Source organism: Lichenostomus cassidix, chromosome 1Aa (genome assembly GCF_008360975.1).
Source record: "Lichenostomus cassidix isolate B80296 chromosome 1Aa, HeHo_3.0, whole genome shotgun sequence".
NCBI lineage: Eukaryota > Metazoa > Chordata > Aves > Passeriformes > Meliphagidae > Lichenostomus > Lichenostomus cassidix.
In genome coordinates this window covers 46,653,327-46,665,998 of record NC_139480.1, presented here as the reverse complement: position 1 = coordinate 46,665,998, position 12,672 = coordinate 46,653,327, and positions in this window count along the sequence as shown.

The window sequence follows — 12,672 nt, the reverse complement described above, 5'->3', positions numbered from 1 at the left end:
GGAAGTGTTGGGGGGAGGGGGAACCTGCCTAGAAAACAGGCCCCAAACAGGGGAAACAGCAGGACCAAGGATTGGCTGAGGAGGAAGAGGCACAGCCAGTGTCTGTAGGAAGGTGCTGGGTGTGTCGAGGCAGCGTTGGCCTGGTGTCATGGGATCTGGCTCCAACTGTCCCTGCAGATGGCTCCCAGCACGCAAAGCTTGCCCTGCCAATCTGCTGTGTGTCCCCCACTCTAATCCATGGACAGGGCAAGCTGAGAGGCTGCTGTGATGTGAAAGGGGCATTACAGACCATCCCTGCCCCAGTTCTGGTTCTCTTGGTGGAGACCAAGATGAGAAGGAGCCCATTGAGCATATCACTCTCAGGCAGTGGAGTTGCTCTCTAAAATCAGGTCACCAGGTACTTTCTTTTTATCAGCAGCATTAGTAATGCCAGTAGGTAAAATACAGTTCCCTAAGCCAGAATGTGTTTACAGAGACTTGCTGAGATCTAGACTTTGCATCCCAACAAAAGAGGTTGCAAAGTGAGAGAGGTCCAGAGGAAGCTAATGGAAAAAAACAAGATGTCTGCATAATGGTAGTTCATTGTTTTTGTTTTTCTATCCTAGATGTTCTGAAAATTCATGACTGGCTCATGCCAAGTGAGTAAAATGGCTAAGACAAAAACATAGGATACAAGGGTAAAATATTGGCATGCGTGCATGTGATGTGTCTCCAGCCAAATAGGAGGGAAACCCCAATTACAGTTTTATGCAAGGTTCTCATACCTTTAATCACTAACACAACACTACTGATTGTTAATCATAGTAAAGCTCTGCAAAGCAACTCTATTTCTGCAGCATTGTGGCTGCTTTTCTGTTGAGTGACACATGAGTTTTGTTATAGTTACTTAAAGGTAAGTAGGCTGAAAGAGCTGGGGTTGTTCATCCTGGAAAAGAAAAGCTCCAGGAAGACCAGACTGCAGCCTTCCAGTACCTAAAGAGAGCCTATATGGGGAAAGACTTTTAGCAGGGCTTGTTGTGATAGAGCAAGGTGTAATGGTTTCAGACTGAAGGAAGGTTGGTTTACATTAGATATAAGGAATCAGTTTTTTAATGTAAGGGTGGAACAGGTTGCCCAGAGAAGTCGTACATGTCCCATTCTTGGAAATGTTCAAGGTAAGGTTGGATAGGGCCCTGAACAGCCTGATCAAGTTAAAAGTGTCATTGGTTATAGCAGGAGGTTGAACTAGATGGCCTTTAAGAGTCCCTTCCAACACAAACCATTCTGTGATTCTGTGATTATATAGTCAAAGATAAATAAAAATGTATCCACTTTTGATCTTCTTGAGTTTTGTTCTATTCCAGGTATTAAACTTGTGTCTCTTGCATCCACAAGAGAAACCAATTCTGAGTTTTTTCCCTTACTATCAAACTGTGCAATGGGAAGGAATTTTTAAATTGTTTTGTTAAAATCCCTACATGTCAACCTGAATTTCTGGTATTAGACCGATTCCACTCTGGGTCTTCTGTTTAGCATTTTAGAATTGCCATTTTGTATCAACTTTGCTACTATTTGTGAAGTGAGTATATTAAGGAGCAGCTGATGGGGAGCCAGGCTAGAAGCAAATATCTAGGCAGATTCACTGCCATAGTCTAAAAGTAAATTTGTGAAGCCTCAGATTTAGTGCTCCCTCACTCCCCAGTTCCTGGGCTGCAAAAAAGTCCTAACTACCCCAAGTTCTTCAGCCATCAGAGTTCTACTGTAAGTACAAATCCCTGTAACTACAAGTTCTTTTTATGATTCATGCATTCACTTTATAGCATTTCTAAAGTGTAGAATTTTATTCCTGGTTTCTAGTTGATGTGATATATTTCTCTGCCTTTCTGTCTCCCTCTTTATCACTACCACCAGCATCCACTGGTCAAGTTATGGTCTTCTGTATCAGAAAAAATGAATGCTATTCTTTATAAGATATATGGAAAAGAATAATTCCATCTGTAAAGAGACCTTACTTTACACTCACCTTGAGTTTGAACTGAAAACATGTTTAATATCAAGCACAGAACAGTACCATTTTTATAGTCAACTGTGCTATTGAAAGTACCATATTTTATTTCATATATCCAACTATTGCATGTGCCCTCATTTGCTATTTAGCAATGCTAAACAATTACATATGAAGGTGAGGGTTTCCTCTGCCCCACACTTTACCATCTGTATTGTTATATTGATTTGTTAATATACAATTCTGATTTTGTAAACAGTGCCATAAACTTCGGGGTATTGAGACCCCAAAACCCATAAACAGGGAGTAAGAAAGCAGGACTGTAGATCTTTACACCGTTATCTGACATTTGCACTAACAATAAAATGTTTAGGAATAAATAGGCTATGGATCCCTGACTCAGGAAGCTCCAGGCTGACTCAAAATCTTCTTGTCTCATTTTACATTTTACACTGCCGGTGCAGTGCTGCCACGTCCCCTCACTCTGTCACCCAAGATCACTCATGCTTGTCTGCCATGTGGTGAGTCAAGGGCAGACAGAGCCATTACTCCATCAGGAGTAATAACAAGCCATGTCCATGACACACATGTCTCAGTGTGCTGTTCTTCCCATAAGCAAATTCCCTGGCTGCAGCCTGGGATGTAACTTGTCTCTTCCCTATCAAGGGGACCTTGGCATGGGACAAAATGTAGATATTTGTTTATATTAATTCACAATTTCATTGCATGTTTTGGAAATGCAAGGTTTTGTGTCCAAATACCATTGTAGAGATCTTTTTATTCTCTATTTCAGATCCAAGATGGAATGTGACTTGCATGCATCTACAGTAAAGTGAGAGATTAAAATAATAAATGCTAGAATTATATTGATTAAAATTAAGATCCAAGGGGAAAAACATCCCATTACAATATCTTACAAAAATGTATTCCAACAAATGTTGGATTTACTGTAAATCCCTTCAGAAAAAATTACAGGTAGGATTTAATAATTCTCAGCTCTGCAATTGAAGAAAATGGCTAATGTTCTATAATTTTTTTTCTGTCAGGCAGATTTCATGAACATGAATTTTTCAGTTTCCCCCAAATTCTTCTTTTTAATTATTAAAAAAAACCCCAGAAAAGGTGTTTATGTGATAGAGAAAGAGGAGAGTTCCAGAAAGTTAAATAATTTTCAAGCTCTTTTATGCAATGGTTGCTTTTCAATATCCTATTTTGGAATTATTGAAAATATTTAAGGTTTTACAGTGCACTAACACTTTGACTGTGGAGCATAAGGAATGCTCAAAATCTAAAGAGTAAGACAGATGTGAAGGACAAAAATACAAAAGTAGAGCAAAATAGTAGCTGTGATATTTGTGGTTCAATGATTTCTGTCTTGGTTTTTCAACTTCAGGGTGTGCCTTTACATATATGTATATGGCAGGGGGAAAAGGAAGGGCTTGGTTGCAGGAAAAACAAAGAGAAGGAGAGGTTGTGAAGGACCATGGGAGACAGGAAGTGCAATGTTGATGAAAGAAGGAAGCAAGAGCCACAAGGGAGGCAGTCCATCAGACAGGGTCAGGAGAATTAGGAACAAAGAGTGCTGTGCAATGACATCATCACTGCACCCACTGAAATGACTTCTGTGTCCACCAAACCCAAATTCTGGTGGAGTTCTCACAGGAAAATGCTTAGGCTTCCTCTTAGCTCATATAAACACTGAGTGGTGGTGACTAAGAAGATGACTACATGGAAACTACATCACTGAATGATGAGGTCTGAAATAAAGATTTTTTTCTCCAACAGCAATGCTAAACTACAGCTTAGAATAGAATGCAGATAAGAAGGACCTATTTGCCAATTTCCCTGCAATTCTACTTCTGTGTATTTGGTAATTAAAGAAGAAATGTGTGGCTAAGTAAGTCAAGACACACATTTACCAATTCAGGATGTCTTTGCAACATCATCTCTGTTGTGAAACCCCATTGTTCACAACAGTTCCTCTAACTTCCTCTCCTGAGAGGCAAGAAATCTAATGCAGCCTTGCACACTGCATGCTATCCTGCATTACATTATTGCATCTGTAAATGGAAGGTTACATATTCAAATCCTTTAACAGCTGCATGCCTGCGCAGTAGTATTATGAGGTAGTATTAAATACTTAGACTAAGGCTCTCATTAGTGACTTCTGAAGAGACCTACTTTGTAAGCTACCAAGCCTAGCCAGTCAATTAACTTCTAAACCCATATACTACTGTGCTCACCTTACCTGAATGCAATAAAGCTGCGTTAATATACCTATGAAAACAAATATTTTTTAAGTATCCAAACCAAGCAAGGATTAGCAATATTTATGACCATTACACCATCATATATATATTCATTCATGAACAGACTTGCATGTTCTTAATTGGACCTTCAGCAGGTATCTCACATGGGTAGTAATTATTGCATGGGTGGGTCTGTTGTACCATGACATGCCATAATATGTAATGCTATTGGTATGAACATCATAGGCAGCTGAGGAATGTTACAGCAAATGTGTTACAAATAATTTCTGCCACAGACCAATGATCACAGTACTTCTAATGTACGAAAGCATGTATGAGATGGAATGGTACTGGACATTAATGTAATTTTTCATTTTTAAAAAATACTTCAAGGTCTCTTTTAATCAAATTAATTCATGTGGTATTTTCCTTCATGTGTCTTTGTTTCAGCTGGGATAGTTAATTTTTTTTCTTAGTAGCCAATAAGTGCTGTGTTTTGAATTAAGTATGAGAATAATAATGTGGTTAAACCATGACACCAGGAAAAAAAAAAGGATACATGGAAATCAAAGAATGTGTATGACAGGAAAAAAACCCAAAGAAACAAAACTAAAACAAACAAAAAAAATCCCCTGGTTCTGGAAGGCAGTGGTAATTATGATGCCCAGGTTCTAACATCAATGTACACCTTTTAAATTAACATGACTAACAAAGAAAAGGCTTGGAAGACGTTTAAAAACAGACTGATGAGCCAAAACGAAAGTACAATCACCTTAGAAGTGTTTCATCTTTTGTCTTTGAACCCACATATTCTTTTTAAAGAAAACCAAAGGGAAACTAATGAGTCAGTAGGACTCACATAGTTTCAGAAAATGGCTTTATACCCACTGCCCAGTTGTATCAAAAGGAGAAGGAATGACCTCATTACATCTGAAGACCAACAAAGAAAAGACCTTTGTCACCTTCCTGCTGGTTTCTGGCTTCCCGCAGCAGCACTGACAAATATATCCAAGAAGCTGGCACTGAGTCATGTCACCTGTTTCAGTGCTGTATACATGAGAGTTCTGCAGGAAACAAGGTCTCACTGAATCCATGCATGTCTCAGATAAGCCATTCTGCTGCCTACTGCTCTCCATCCGGCATTCCTCCACACCTGGATCAGCTTCTCCATTTACTTGGGTACAGCTTCCTCCTGTTCTCAAATCGTACTGACCTGATGTCATCCTCCTGACTAAACACAAGTGCACCATGCAGTACAAGTGTTTGCAGTTGCAACTTGTTTGCAAGGCTATGCAGAAAAGGATACAGACCTCCTTAGACTGGCCACGCTTTTCTCTCCTCCTGTGCCTCAATACAGCCCCATCACGATCCCTCTGACTGATCCCTGCTCTTTTTATGGATGATCCTTCAATTATTAGGCCTGGCTCAAGCCAGAGCAAGGCCTAATTGCAAGATAAGCAAGGGGTCCAGCTCATGTTTTTCTCAACCTGCCTCATCAATTCCTTATCATCTTAGAGCAACTCTGCACAATTCTAGTCATTTACCACAAGGTCTGAGCATGCAATTACAATCACAGCTGCAGATTCCTCAGATGCTCTCCAAGTGAATACCAACTCTGTATAGGCTTGATGGTTGCGTAGAAATGAACTGCAAGTGAAAAAAATATGTTCTTTTCAAGTGTACTTCAAACTGGGAATCAGAATCATTGAAGAGTGATAAAGAAAAATCTCATCCTTGCTGTCGCTTGGACTAGTATTTGGGCAATAAAGATTTGTGTGGGTTTTTTTTCTTTATTTCCACCTGCATACCTCTATAGATAGAGGCTGTCACCTGCTGGGTAGCTGATAAAGCTCCAAGGAAGAGAGGGAGGAAGGATAAACTTGCTGAGCTCTTATCTGCATCTCAGCAAAATGGCCAGAAACCTGACAAGTGAAGAAGCCAGGTATTTCACGGCCTCCCTGTAAAGGAAACTTTCCTGTCTGACCATGCAGGAGCACTCTGGCAGTCACACTCTCACCACCAGAGACTTTAACTAATGGGATCAAGGCCCCTTTGCAGGGAGCAACTCCAGTGAACAGCCTGATGCCCTGCACACCTCCCTCTCACACAGTCAGACCTGGTTTCCCTACTAGCTGGACCTCAGGGTTCTTATGGCTCCCAGCTCCTGCTGTGTCAGCCTGTTTTGTGATCTTAAATATTAAAGAAAGAAAACCCATCAACCCAGGATCTGGAATACTGGCTGACAGATTTACAGGTTAAAGAATTACTTTTATTTTTTTCTTTTTTCCAATGGAAATTATGTTATGGTAAGTCTCCTTTGACTATGGAGAATTTTGAAGAAAATAAAATTCTATCCATTCTTGAACATCAGGGTTAAAACCTCCTGCATTTTGTTTTCCCTGAGCTTTTTTTCCGGTGCTGTGAGCAGAAACTTGTAGGGGACAAATTTGTGTTATTACATCTGAATGCTGGGGTGACATATTTGTTCCTGAACTATTAAGGGTATCTGAAGACAATCAGGAGACGAACCAATGGAGATTATCTATCAGGATGATGAAAAAATTGCCAAAAGCAAAGTCTACAAAATTTCCTAACATGCTCAGGGTCCTCAACTGGCAATGCCTAATCTGAAAAGTTCATGTTCACACAGTATCAGAGCATGATAAATAAACACCATGCTACAATTTCAAGATGTCCTTGGTTGAGATACCCTACAAATGGAAATTCAGCGGCTCACTAACAGCACAGGAGAAATGGTGCTTAGCAGGTGAAATCTCTTGCAAAGCTATCTGGATCTATTTTAAAACCTGGGCTAAAATAATTACATAGAATCCAGAATTCACAGTATAAAAACCAGATGGAAGCCACTTCCAACACACAGTGCAATGAAATCTGTTCCCCACTGAGCACAAGCGTAACCCTCAGCAGAGGAGGCTAGATAAAGACATGGCTGAAAGGAATTCACTGATCTGATGCCTCTCCTTGACATGACTGGTGAACAAGAAGAAGCCTAACTGGGTGAAGCTGAAAGAGCTGAGATGGATAGTTTTCTCCAAGGACCTCAGCTGAAACCCTTTCTTTGCAGAACAGTTCATCTCAGCTCATCTCTTTGCTCATCTCAGCCTCTGCGTAGCTCATTTGACCCTTTTCAAACCCCTCTCTGTATGACTTCTCTCCAGTCCAAAGCAAAGAGTCCTAACCTCTCAAACGAGAGAGGTAAAAACTGCTCCTTACAAGAGGTTTCCTGACCTTTGTATATGGCTTATGTTTCCCAGGAACAGTGTGTGCTTTTGATAACTGGAATTGTCTAACAGACACATTTTCAGTGCTGCTGCGAGGGAAATATACAGCGTATATCAAACAGGAATCTGCTATTTTTTTTTGAGCCTTTCTCTCTCTGTGATTGACACATAAAAGAGTGAAACTAAGTCAGACTTCATCTCTTCCCTGTGCTTCCAACTTTACTTCCATTTTGTATCACTGCAGAAAGATTTAAGGTCTGAAATTTATCCAGCACTGCTTTGTAGTTTTGTTGGCACTAGGAGAGGCAGATTGTTTCCTTGCAGTGTAAGGATTTTTTAAAAAACAATTTCTCTCTGATTAGAAAGTACTTCTGACAACCAGTGCTCACAGTCCCAGGGTAGATAAATTCGCTGGCACTTCGGGGCTGAATAAATAATAAAAAAGATGGAATATTTCCAAAATGACCCCAGGAGATCTTAAGGAGCTGAGAGGATAAAGCATAAGATCACAATAATTAACTGGTGTTACATTTATTCCCAGTTCTACTGAAAGAGGTTACTGGCAGGGAAATTTATGCATTATGAACCTGTGAGCTTACCCTTTTATGCACAGTCAGAATCACAGCTTCTCTAATCAGTATTTGTATTGATGGAAAGACAATTTGAGAAACAGGGAAATTTCGCTGTCAAAAACTGACGCAGTAGAATCATACACAGGAGTGGTGCTTGGAAAAAATAACTCCAAGATTGGCTGCATCAGTGTCAACTTTTCTGTTCTGTTTTAAAGAACCAGCTTTACATCAGCCCAATGTCAGCTATCTGCAATGTCCTCAGAAGTCTATTTAAGTTCCCCAGGCATGACTTGTAGCATGAAGTAGATGTTGGAACTTTCTGGAAGTGAAATGGCAAACCAGATTATATTATTTGGGCTCTACAGATCTGAACAAACCTTAGAACTTTTTTTTCTTCATGACTAGGCTTCACGCTCTTTTCCACATGAGTCATGGGTGACACTGTTGGAAAATGTGACTAGTGTTTGGACAGAACTTCTCAACACATACAGGTTGTGACTGTCTATGAATCAAAGATTGACCTGTTGTCCAGCAAAGGCGTAGAAGCAACACAAGAAGCTGGATAGTAGAAAAAGCTATTTGGGTCACCACACAATTCTATCATTTATTTAGTTTAATCAGAATATGCACATTACCTAAACTTCAGTATCTTCTCTAGTTTCTGCACCTCTAGAAAACAGCAAAGAGTAATCCGAAACAAAGGAGTTTCTCAAAAAGGACGGCTCTGGATTTTTCCTAGCAGATGTCATTTCTTGCTACTGGATTTCCCTTTCTTTTCTCCCCCCAGGAGATAGTGTTCCACCAGTACTTTCAGCACTTGTGAATTCTAAGTGTAAGCACTCACAGTGTGCTCTGCATTGCATTCAAGTTTGCAGGACGTTCTGTACATGCTCTGTTGACCTACATATGCCTTCTGGGGCTTGCACAAGGATGCAAGGCAGCCCTGTTTCCTGCCATGAGTCATCACATAAGAATGGTATTCAAATAGGGGGGAAAAGGAAGGGAAAAAACAACCAGCAGATTCCAGAGGAAAGCAAGTAGCAGCCTGTCGTTTTAAAAGACAAAATTACAGGGTTTTTCCGTTTTAGTAACCATCTTGCTAGGAAATCCAATGAAAGTCAGAGCCTTGTGGTTTTTGCAACAATACATCTAACCTCGTGAGTGGAAAGCCTGTGTTAGACTGTATTAGAGCATAATGCTGGCCTTGTCTAACTGTAGTGAAGTGGTCATTGTCCAGGTGTTTGTCTCCTCTAGTGTTCCACAGAGAGAAATTTTAGGAATGTACACAAGCACAACCCCTTTTTGTCAGTGAAGACAGTCTAATCTTAAAGAAGAGCTTTTAGAATCCGGATCAGTTGTGTGATGAATGTGCAAATTAACCTTTACATGTCTCCCAAGATAAAATGGCCAAAAAGGTAAAGTCAAGTGAAGACAAGCTCTGTTGGGAGTATGAGAACTGTTAAAGAGACTTTTTATGGGATAGTTAGCTGAGATAGTCCTCAGTTTGTACCTTCCTCTGAATCAACTAGCACTGATTACTGTAGGAGAAAGCATACTAGATTGAACCACTCTACCAAAGTAATGCTTTCCTTGCTGTAGAATGCCCAGAGAAACATCTTGCTAGAACCCAACTTTCTCTAATGCTTTCTGCTTTGTTTCTCTCAAAGTGTTTTTCTGTCTTATAGGCAAGATAATTTTCTCTCTAGGGACTGTAGGTTGGCAAATGAAATTACCTGCTTTTTTCCAATGTTGTCAAAACTTGTTTTTAATTATTATTTTTTACAATAATTTTTGACAGGAACAGGAAAAAAACTGAAAAAAATCACAGAATTATGTGATAATTAAGATGTGGGGGAAGGGAGGAAAAAGGTGAAGAACAGCACAGAGAGGAAATTGGACTCAGCTGGCTAAGAAAAACAAATAGAACATGGCAGATGAACAGCAAAAGGTAAAAGGAGCAGAGAAGGGACCTTCTTGTACTCTTACTGTGAAAAGGCAGGATGGTGCCACAGGTGTTAAAAAACTAAACTAAAAGGATGAATAAACCAGAATCTGTCAGCCAGGTTTTTCCTGGCTAGGAGTGACTGAAAGTGATTCATTTGCTTGGTGGTTCTCAGCATGTACAAAATGAGCTGACAGTTACTGTCTGAGGAAGTAGCGTTCATATCCCTCTACTTCACGTATTCCTTCTACAACACAGTTCTTGTGTAGGCAACCTTTGCTGGAAGGCTTATTACAGTAAAACCACAGCAACTAAACTTCTTTTTGCTTTCATACAGGTCTTCTCTCAGAGAAGAACCACAAGAGGAAGGAAGAAGTAGAGTGGGTATAAAAGTTCATATACTCCTACCCACACCTCACCTCTTCTGTGATTAAACAAAGACTGTCACTGTCAGTGTTCTATCCAAGGCAGAGAGTTTTCTTTCAAAAACACCTGCAGGAAAAGAGACTGGATGTGGCGCTTGGTGCCATGGTTTAGTTTAGTTGAGGTGTTAGGACAGAGGTTGGACTTGATGATCTTGAAGGTCTCTTCCAACCTGGTAATTCTGTGATTCTGTACTTTGTTCTACTATTATTAACACTCAACTAGAGAAGGAAGAGAACACCAGCTGCCCCATCACACCACAGGCTGGTGTTGGGGCTGATGTCAGCTTAACAGGGATGCAAAGGTCAGCTGCTTGCTCCTACCCATAGTTGCGTGCCACCCCTTTTCCTGTGATGATTCGCCCTTTGTGGAGATATACTTTACACCAGATAACAGAAATTGTCAGTTTGAAATGTAACTTTACAGAGGGGAATATACTTTGGGTTGGTTTTCTTTTTTTTTCACCCACCTCTCCAGTGACCTAATTAACAGCACAACTTCACACACCCTTGATCTGATTCACTGAGAGGGGATAAATTGCATTAGTGAGGGAGAAGTATGAGGAGGAATAAACACCTTGAGAGTCGGGACCTGATGCTGAGAAAACAATATTTGGAAGAACTATTTTAGGTCACCTCCTGAAGGGCTATGTCTGTGGGAGCACCAGGAGAAGCTGTGTCAGATGAGGTTTCGAGGTCCTGAAAAGCTCTTGCTCATGACACCATCCTTGCTCATGGGCTTGGTCTATTGCCTTCCTAACAACTGTTTCCATGGCACTGCCATGCAGATAGCATTAGTCATCCTGGCTGGAGAAGATGGTGTACAAAGGTTCACGCTCCAGCGCCAGTCACCTCTTGTGGGGGAGGGCAGCAGAAGGAATCTAGACAGGACTGGTTTGATGAGGGTGGAGCCTCTTTCAAGAGCTTGCAAGCACAAGGTTCGTGTTCAGCTGACCTGGCTGCTGCTGCATGCATTCAACCCATTCCTTCACTGATAGTTGCAATAGTAACAAAGTATGAGATAGCAAGAGCTTAAGCCACAAGCAGTGGTTAGAGGATTTTCTATTGCTCAGAAATCTTTCCCACATCCCTTGGCACTGAAACCTGAAATCAGAAAAAAAATTTGGCAACTGTTTCCATCCACTTTTGGAAGGACATGCCACAAGCAGCACTGTACATAGGCCTTCCTGAAGTGCAAAAACAGAAGGCCTCCAGAGCAGCTCTGGAGTGTGATAGTGCCTTGGAACTCATATACTTGTGTAACAGGTTTAACTGGCTCTTACGCAACACTCTTGGAGTTGTCAGCATTTCCAGCACAGTAGCCATCACCTCCTGGAAACTGTGAACTGACAGTATCTTCTTCCCCACTTGGAAAAAAAAGAGATTTACAAGGCTCCTATCTATGCCTTCCCATACAATGATCTGGGCATGGGATTGTCTCCCTCCACGGGCTGGGGAGAATCCATCCTTCTAACAATAAAGAGGCAAAAAGATAAAGGCAATGGGAAACCTGTGCACACAAGTCTAGACTTGTGTCCTCTCTGAAACTGTTTTGATCTGCTGAGGCTGGGAGATAACAATGACGCTGAATATTCTCAAATACATCAAGTCAAAAACATTTGTGACTCAGTAATTCTAGACCCAGGGCTCATCAACATGTCTGCTCAAGGATCTCTAGCTATTTAGTGCTTAGGAGATCCCTTCTTCGCGGTTAACTGCATCTTTAGACCTCTTTCAGTTAGAAAATGGATGTATCTGGCTTTAAGATGGGTCCAGAGGCAGGGGGAAAATGAAAGATGGCTTGCCGACCTCCTCTCTGACACCTTGCCTACATAATGCTCTAACCGAGCTCAGGGATGGTCTGGTTTAGTTTCTTATACAAAAGTCTTGCATGGACTCAGATTTGTATCTTCTAAGTGGAATGAATAAATAACTGCTCTTTGACTGACAAATTTTGTCACTTAGACTCTAAGTAAATACTTTATTAACACTTGCTTACACATGAAGCTCTTGCTGATTAGATCCACGTGTAGGTATTTTTGTTCTGAATAAGGAATATCCATGTTATCCAATATCCTGCAGTTATTTAAGAGCAGCCACTGCACTTTTAAATTTACTGCCTCTTCCAAGTCAACCTAACCACAAAGTGTGGTTAAAACAAACATTGTAATTGAGAGTTTGTCTACTTGCCAATGTAACATTGATAATAAAAAACAGAATATGAGTCGTCTCCGTGTTAGCCAGGAAGGGGTGAGAATAGC